This window comes from Danio aesculapii, chromosome 5 (assembly GCF_903798145.1).
Source record: "Danio aesculapii chromosome 5, fDanAes4.1, whole genome shotgun sequence".
Classification (NCBI taxonomy): domain Eukaryota; kingdom Metazoa; phylum Chordata; class Actinopteri; order Cypriniformes; family Danionidae; genus Danio; species Danio aesculapii.
The window spans coordinates 43,010,397-43,020,396 of NC_079439.1; the positions used below are offsets into that span (position 1 = coordinate 43,010,397).

The following is a 10,000-nucleotide window of genomic DNA, read 5'->3' on the forward strand; positions in this document are numbered from 1 at the left end:
CGCGACGGTAAGTTTTAGTTTAAATCTTCACTGAGTTTCCCTTCACATAACTTCTGACGCTTTTCCCCCTGGCTGGTTTTGCCTGTACGTTCATGGATAAATGCTGAATAACGGACTTCTTTCTTGATTTATCCATAGTGAGTTATTACCACATTCTATAATTATTACTCCCATACAAGAGCTTGTTATTGTATCTATTATCATTGAAAATGCCTATTGTTTTTAACTGTGTACTTTTTAACGTTACATTTGTGGGTTTGCCAACTTTTTAATAGAGTTAGTTGGCAAGTCATGCCAATAAAGCTCTTTTTTTGGATTGAATTGAATCTGTTGGCAGTCGAAGTTTTCAGCACTGGTCTCATAACTAATTCGGGCACTATATTTTCACTCATTTGGTCACTTCTTTTCTAAATAAAAGATTTACATTTCAGAGTTATGCTTGTAATTATCGTTTAAACGAGGTAGCTTTCACCCCAGTCTTCAAGAAAGAATAAACTTTTAGTCTGCATGCAGTGAGTCTGTCCAATGGGTGCCATCATGTTGACATCACATGACCAGGCATGATCATTCAGTCTACTGCTAATGACAGTTTGATTATGAGATGATAAGCGCAGTGCCAATGAGGAGTTGTATTAGTATTATTTTTATTTGTTGGATTCAAGTCTCACAGCCCTGGCATAATTTATATTTATTTGCGTAAATAGTAATCAATAAAGCTCAACCATACGACGCGCCAGAAGAAACCTCACTGGTTCTGTGACAAATGAGAATGACCCCATTGGTTTCCACACATCAAGCAAGCATTGTTTTTGTTACCAAATTTGGATTCTGCATTTATAAAGTCATCATGTCTCTTCATAAGAGATTAAGGATTAAGCCTTTGAATCACTTGAAATTCTTATTTTTTTTATTTCTTTTGTAAATGTTTGTTAAATACACATTTAATGGGGCAGAATTATATGAAATTTGATTAAAACATATTTGTGTTTTAGAGATGCATACATTCAGTGGTTTGAACTAATATGAGGGTGCATACACCATTACAGAATTGTTATTTTGAGCTGAACCAGCACTTTAATGATAAAAAAGCAAGTAAATAAATAAATAAAATAAGTTGACCTACAGGTTTATCAGCATCGTGATATGGCTATTAATGTTGTATACAGTAAAATTAATTTAATGTTTTATAAAATGTAATTGCGCAGTGCATTTTACAGTCATTTTAATTAATCTCTTTGTACATTCTTGTAGGGTTGCACAGTTTACCGGTACTATGGTAGTACCGCGATACTATGGCTCCAAAATACTGGCGGTGCCACTGTAGTTTGTAAATGGTAGTATCGTCATTAATGGTTTATCCACAACACATAATGTTGCATGTGGAAAAGTCACTAAAATGCTCATACGTTTGTGCAACAATAGACCATCTTATTTTAATAGTCTGTGGAGCCCTTTCAGATTGCAAAATTGTATTATTCGTGCCTTGTATGGTAGCCTATTGCACGTTTTCTAACGCTTCAGTTCGAACGCACATCTGAATCAGTTCATTTTTGTGTTCCTGTTAATATCATTTAGTAGCTTCAACAAACACGATAATCTCTTAAAAAGAAAAATCAGACCCACAAAGAGAAATTTTGACTGAAAAAATGCTCTTTTGTAACAAATTTCATTTGATATATTTTGTATCTTTATTTTAATGTATTCTTTGTTGGTCAGTTATCTACAAAATAAACCCAAAAGAGTTAATACATTTTAGGTAAAGTGAGGTGCAAATAATACTTTTTGGCCTCAGGGGAATTATGAATTAAATTAAAATAGGCCTATTAAAACATGTAAAATATAGTATTTTTGTCAATTTTCTTTATAATTTGAATTATGAGTTACAGTATCGCAATACTTGGGATCGTGATACTTCAGCTGGTATAAAATCGTAAAATTAATTAATTAATGGTATCGTGACAACCCTACATTCTTGTGTATGCAAATATGTTTTAATCAAATTTCATATAATTCTGCCCCATTAAATGTCTATTTAATAAATATTTACAAAAGAAATAAAAAAATAAGAATTATGTGCTCAGACATTTGAAGTGTTCACTTGTCTAAGCCTCCTCCTTTTGTTTGTGTGGCTTTCTGCTGAAGTGGGAGAAATACACACTGTCATGTCATGGGCAGTCAGCATTTCATCCTCCCATTACCATTGTTTCTATACCTCTGGGAAAAGAATAAATATCCAGTGATCTAATGTACACAATGACTTGTCTCTCATTGTGTATATTAGTCTTATTGAGAAGTACCATATAAGGCCTGGACCAGGAAATAAGCTCATCATGAAGAATGTGTTTTACTTGGATTGAGTTATTACTCTAATTGGCCAAATGGCTTTCTTTGCAATGATTTGTTTGTTACTTGTCAAAACCAATCTGTATTTTCATTTTTGATATTCCTATATTTTCAGTAATGTTCTAATCCATTGTGCAGTACAAGTAAAACAATTCAAGCCAAAAGCCTGAGCTATAAGTAAATATCTTCAATATGACAGTAATTCAATGCTTTTGTTCATCCTTCATCTTAAAGGTTAAAGCTAAAAACTTTGTACAGTTTTAGATTCAGCATATGACAGTAATTATTTTGTGCTGTGTGTTTACTAAATATAGTTGTAGTCCATGCTGCTGATCTGCTTTTTTTTCTTATGCTTTTTTCATTGGTCTTATGAAAAGACCAATGCTGTGTCCCAATTCACAAACTACAACCTAAAAGTGTGCATGTTTTTTTTTTTTTTTTTTTGTACAGAACTGTGCTTCCCTGGCAAGATGCATGACAATCTCAGCTTTTGATAATCGTTATTTCAATGTTTTATTTATTTAATGAGCAGCCATAATATAAATGCATATGTTGCAATAAACTTAAAGTATTGTTTTTACCCAATAACTTAAATAGTTTTGTATTTCTTTCTACAGTTTTATTTGATTCGCAAGGCTTCGCGCATTTGTAATTCATTCACCTTTTTGTGTTTTGGTCTGATTTTCATATACCACTTCGAATAAAAGTTTTAATGTTGTGATGCTGGCCGATTTGAGTTGTCTTCTGGCTTAACCGGCGCTGCTCAAACAAACAGGAAAGGTCCTGTTTGGATTATGGTTGTCAAAAGTAGTGACTTTGAAACCAACTGACAAGGTAATTTTAAAAACACCCATTTCACGCTAAGGGCTGGGACACACCAAGCCATTGGTCGGCCTATGGGCTTCTTTGGTCTGTCACTTGGCATCCACAAATTGCCTCTCCTTGGGTTAAAATTGGAGCTCTTTGGCCTGGTTATTATGGCCTGGTCATTCAACAACAAATCAAGTCAAGCAGCAACACAAAGAGGCTGGCTGTAATTTTCCTACATTTCTCAAATATTTTAAAACGATATGGATTATTAGATTATCAGACATATTTGCAAAAGTAAATCCATCCATGGTAAGTGACAATTACTGTGATAAAACGCTGCTTTGTTTACGCTTTTCACACTCATATCGGAAGTTCCAGTTTTCTGTTCTGCACGAGAAAAGAGACTACTGCCCCTCACATTGCGGAAAGACATATCTTCCCATGCAGGTGCAGAATGTGCACTCTTAAATGAGTCGACTGATGACCGTTTGATGTGTTCATGCGCAGCTTTTTGGTCCAGACAAAACCAGACGCGAGCCAATGCAAGGCGGCAACACAGTTGGGGTTTATCTGTGCTTGTTGTTTGACATCAGCTTGGTCTGTACTGGCCCTAATAATTGAGTTGCTCTTCACCACTGTTCACCTAGCACAAACACGTGTGTGTGTGTATATATATACATGGACACTGTCTGTATATATCGTCTGTATACGTTTGACAACCCTAATTTGCATGCATCCTTCATATTCCAAATGGAAATCGAAGACCAATAGGGCCGGGACACTTCAAGCCGACGCTAAACATCTATCGCTGACAAAAACCAACTTTCATCGGCAGCGTCTGGTCCCATGTGGACCAATGAACACAGCAAATGAACTGCAGCCGACTGAAACGAGAGCATGAGAAGATGTGCCTTTCCACACCAGTTGGGGGCAATTGTTTGTTTTCTCATTCCACAAAGAGAAACCAGAACATGAAAGGAGCAAAGTGTAAACAAAGAAGTGTTAATACCATTGTCACAGTAATTGATACTCTTCACGGAGGGATTCACTAGTGCAAATATTTGTGGAATGCAGTAAAATTACAGCTAACAGCAACAATTTTGTGTTCCCTCCTGACCTGAATTGTTTACTTGCTACATCACTTCAGTTTTTGTTCTCGCACTCTGATTCTTTGCTGAATAATCAATCAGATCGCTCTCTTAGCCAACGGCCAAGCAGCAACCGTTAGTGCTGAAGCACAGTGGTCGTCCTGGAAAAAGTGAATAGCAGTGTATACAGTCTAAAAAAAGAGAGTTTAATGGTGCGTCTCAGAGAGAATGGTGAGACTGGGCGCAGGGGAGTGTCAGTGGGTTGTGGTACAGATGTTGTTTTTGGGTTAAGCTGGACAGCATCTGGCACACTGCCCCACTGCAATGCATGGTTCATCCAGAGCGAAAACCACAGCACTGAACCAACCCGCCCCCTCTAGATCAAATTTGCATCTGGGGGATTACATCTCTACATCTCATACTGCCCCAGAAGGGATGGATGGCCAGTTTAATAGAAAAGACTGAAGCTTCTGGATGCGATGTAGAGCATACAAATGATTTATCTATATGTGGTTTGCATTCTGTGTTTTACATAAATTCTGCTATCGAGCTGCTATGGATGTTCAAAGTTCAGAGATGAATAAAGACATATTTGAATGGCTCTTGCTGGTATGAAGTTTGAATATTAATCTTTTTCTTGTGGTGCATGGGTCATGGTGCTTAAAAGTAGTAAATAATGATAATTTGTATCGGAGACTAAAGCAGATTATTGTTTGCAGAGATATTTTAATCATGTGCAACTTCAATAGGCAGGAAATAGTCCACTAGTTAATAGTGAGAATTGTTATTTAAACTAAAGTATGACCAAATTTCATTGCCTTGATCAAAGTGCATTGTTATATCAAACATTACACATTAGAGCATTAGAACTATGGCAATGGTGTTGCTATTATTGATCTGAGTTGACCTAACTAAGGACAATAGAGGTTTCGAAATGATTTGCTTGTGATTATTTTAATTTAATTTTTGCAAATTTAAAATGTTCACTCTCAAACTGACAGCTTGTTATATTCCATACAGATTGGGAATGATTCTGTACTGTAGGTATAAAGTGTATAACAATATATTAATTGCTATAACTATACAGTAGTTTTCTCCACCACTTCTATCATAGATTGTAGCAGCTAATTTTCAGTGTCATTGCTCAGTGAACATCGCTTATCGTTAGGGCCCATCACAGCCCTTTCTGTTAAGCGCTTAAACACAATGGCCAATAATAGATGTTAAGGAACTTAAATTTTTTGTGTATTTGCTAGTAATGCTCATGTCGTCTTCTATACATGTATAATTGAGTTTTATTTGATACATTCAGTTTTCCTTGATTAGGTAAAATTAAAGGTACAGTTCATATATCTGACTGCTTGTATTAAAAGATAAAATTGTATTCTTGTGTTGTGAAGTAAAATAAATAAAAATTGTGCATGAAAACATCATCAATGCAACATAATGCACCGAGATATCGAATTAAACCGAATGGATGACGTGGTAATTGTAATGGAACTGGACTGTGAGACCAGTAATTTTTAAGTATGGGGATGCATCTCTTAGTGGGAGCCTTTTTACCCTAGTGTTGATGATTGGTTTCTAATGTTACTCATTGCAAACTGGACAAATGTCTTTTTTTTGTTCAATATTATGTGGAAACATTTCCCTACCTACTACTAATATTCAGTTAAATGTAAGTGTTTGGAATTGAAAACTGATCAGAGACTAAGGCCATTTACAGCTGTACACTGTTTTTTTTGTAAACATTTTATATATAAAATGTCAGAAGGGACCTCATGGCGAAAATGACATATGCTAATTTTTATTTTTAAAAATTTAGTTGGTTAATTATCACTATATATATATATATATACATATACATATATATATATATATATATATATATATATATATATATATATATATATATATATATATATATATATATACATATACATATATATATATATATATATATATATATATATATATATATATATATATATATATATATATATATATATATATATATATACATATATATACATATATATATAATATATATATATACATATATATACATATATATATATATATATATATATATATATATATATATATATATATATATATATATATATATATATATATATATATAATATATATATATATACATATATATATATATACATATACATATATACGTATATATATATATATTATATATATATATATATATATATATATATATATATATATATATATAATATATATATTATATATATATATATATATATATATATATACGTATAATGTATATGTATACGTATATGTATATATATATATATATATATATATATATATATATATGTGTATATATATATATGTATATATATATATATATATGTATATGTATATATGTATATGTATATGTATATATATGTGTATATATATATATATATATATATACATATATATACATATACATATACATATATACATATATACATATATACATATATATATATATATATATATATATATGTCACGGATTGGCCAGGCTCTTCCACCAACATCACGCACCGAGCACCTTCACCTGAGTATTAACCACGCACAGCTGCACCCAATCACTCCCATTCACTATATAAGCACACACCTCACTTCACTCATTGTCCGGTCTCGTTCCTACGAAGCGGACTCTGAGTGAACCACTTCCTAGGTTTCACTCCCCTACGATCCCAGCAAATATACTTACCTTATCTCTGTTTTCATTCCAGTCTGTCCAGTGTTCCAGTTGTCCTGTCGACGTTGTATGTCTCGTCAGTCTGTCTTCCCCGCAAGTCCTCTGGTGTGTGCATTCGGTCATCCTTCTGTGTCTGTCATCCCACCTGGCAAAGAGAATCATCAGTTCATCCAAACTCCATTTCAACTCTCAATCATTATCCAAATTACTCTGCTGTTGGAATAAACCTCATTTATACTTACTCCCCTTGTTTGTCCGTCTGCTTCCGTAACAGAAGACCGGACCATCAACTACCAACAGCATGAGCACTCACGATCCCCTTCAGGAGTTGGTGGATTCATTGAAGAGAGTGCTACTACCACCTGCTCCACTTCCCGAAGCACCACCAGCACCGAGCACTTCTTCACCGTCCACCCACTCATCCAGTCCCATGGCTCGACCAGCGCCCTACTCTGGCGGGGCGGAGGAGTGCAATGGATTTCTCCTACAATGTTCTCTGGTATTCACTATGCAACCCGAGTTATACCCTACAGATCGGTCCAAAATCGCATTCATCATCTCCCTTCTCTCTGGGTCGGCTCTTCGGTGGGCTGAAACCATCTGGCAACAGTCTGGGCCGGTAACAAATTCCATTCAGTCATTCACCCAATATTTCAAGGAGGTTTTTGGTCGCGCGGATGCCGAAGTAGCAGCTGGAGAACAGTTATACCATCTCAAACAGGGAGCCATGTCCACTCAGGATTATGCTCTCAGGTTCCGAACTCTGGCTGCTGCTAGCGGGTGGAATGAGCGATCTCTCCTCACAACCTACCGGCTCGGACTAGAGCCCAGCCTCCGGTTACAGCTGGCCGCCCTCGATGACACGATGGGATTGGAGAAGTTCATCCAACACTCTCTGCGCTGTTCCGATCGTCTGAGGGTCTACCAGCATGATCCTCCACCGGTATCACAAGCACTCCTCCGTTCGCCAGAGCCAGCCGTCCCTCCAGAACCAGAACCCATGATCATAGAATCTGGTAGACTCACAATCACCGAGCGACAGAGGAGGCTGACCCGGGGTCTGTGCATGTACTGTGGTGCCAAAGGACATGTCAGGCTGGACTGTCCCATTCGTCCAACACGCTCTGTGGTGAGTTTGTTCAGTTCTCCCATTGAAAAAATGCATCCTCTCACCACTAATGTCCAGTTAACTACCCCTTCTGTCTCAGTTTCAGTCACAGCCCTCATCGACTCCGGGTCAGCAGGAAATTTCATCTCGCACGCCCTCTGTCGCCGACTACAGCTTAACACCGAAGCCTCGACGCACGTCTACCAGATTCAGCCCATAACCAACGATATCCATTCTCAGGCACGTATCCATCGAAAATGTGAACCCGTCAATCTCCAAGTAGGACTGCTCCACAAAGAGGAGATTCAATTTCTGGTTCTGGAGGGTGCATCGATGGATATCATCTTAGGGCGCCCGTGGCTGGTGAAGCACGATCCCATCCTCTCTTGGGGCACAGGAGAGATTAAGAGATGGGGAGAAGAATGCAGATCCAGCTGTTTTCCCGATCTACCCTTACAAATTCAAAGACCCCTTACCGTCTACGTCACGTCTGTCGAAAGTCCTGTCGAGAAAATATCCATTCAGATCCCGAAGATCTACTCCTCATACGAGGATGTATTTTGCCCCAAGAGAGCTTCCCAGCTACCTCCACATCGGCCATGGGACTGCGCCATAGACCTGCTTCCAGATGCTCCTATGCCCAGAGGTAGGATCTACCCGTTGTCCCTTCCGGAGACCAAGGCAATGGAGGAGTACATCCATGAGGCTCTGAGTCAGGGGTATATCCGTCCATCCACGTCACCTGCTGCCTCAAGTTTCTTCTTCGTGGCTAAGAAGGATGGAGGGCTGCGGCCATGTATCGATTACAGAACCCTAAATCAAGGTACAGTCAAGTTCCGGTATCCCCTTCCTCTCGTCCCTGCGGCCCTGGAACAACTCAGATCCGCCAAAATTTTCACCAAGTTGGACCTCCGCAGCGCCTATAACCTGGTGAGAATACGTGAGGGGGACGAGTGGAAGACTGGGTTTGTGACCCCTACTGGACACTACGAGTACCTGGTCATGCCCTATGGTCTGGTTAACGCCCCCTCCGTATTCCAAAACTTCATCCACGAAGTTCTCCGGGAGTTCCTTCATCTCTTCGTCATTGTATACATAGATGATATCCTGATTTACTCCCGGAGTGAGGCCGAACATCGCCACCACGTTGCGGAGGTCCTGAAAACCCTCAGGAAACACCGCCTGTACCTCAAGGCTGAAAAATGCTCCTTCCATTCACCATCTGTTCAGTTCTTGGGGTACATCATCGATCAAAGAGGGGTTCGTATGGACGAGGGGAAGGTCACTTCCGTCATCTCCTGGCCCGAACCAAAGACCATAAAGGAACTCCAACGTTTCCTAGGATTTGCTAATTTCTACCGACGTTTCATCCAGAATTACAGTCTCATCACCGCTCCGCTCACCAACCTGTTGAAAAATAAACCCAAAGCACTACCCTGGCCTCCCGAAGCCGCCGCAGCCTTCCAAAACCTAAAGGAATCCTTCACTCAAGCCCCACTGCTGACTCATCCTGATCCTGACTTGCCGTTTGTGGTCGAAGTGGATGCATCGACCACCGGAGTGGGAGCCATCCTGTCCCAGTACCACGGTACTCCTTCATTACTCCATCCATGTGCCTATTTCTCCCGGAAGCTCAGCCCGGCGGAAAGGAACTATGACATCGGAAATCGAGAACTTCTGGCCATCAAGCTCGCCCTGGAGGAGTGGCGACACTGGTTGGAGGGGGCCAAACATTCGTTCCAGGTGATCACAGATCATAAAAATCTCCAATACCTAAAAGATGCTAAAAGACTCTGTCCTCGTCAAGCCCGTTGGTCATTGTTCTTCTCCAGATTTCAGTTCTCTATCTCATATCGACCAGGTTCAAAGAACATCAGAGCAGACGCACTTTCCAGAATTCACGACCAGCATGAAATTATTGAG

The 10,000-nt window shown here is 38.5% G+C and overlaps 1 protein-coding gene across 1 annotated transcript in view; it reads left to right on the forward strand.

Moving 5' to 3' along the window:
• pdzd2 (PDZ domain containing 2) overlaps window positions 1-10,000 on the forward strand; it is a 133,097-nt gene that overhangs the window by 187 nt on the left and 122,910 nt on the right. The window contains exon 1 of the mRNA XM_056458270.1: window positions 1-7. This exon is cut by the window's left edge and continues 187 nt beyond it. The gene's annotated coding sequence lies outside the window, so the exon portion shown is untranslated. The remainder of the gene's footprint in view (window positions 8-10,000) is intronic.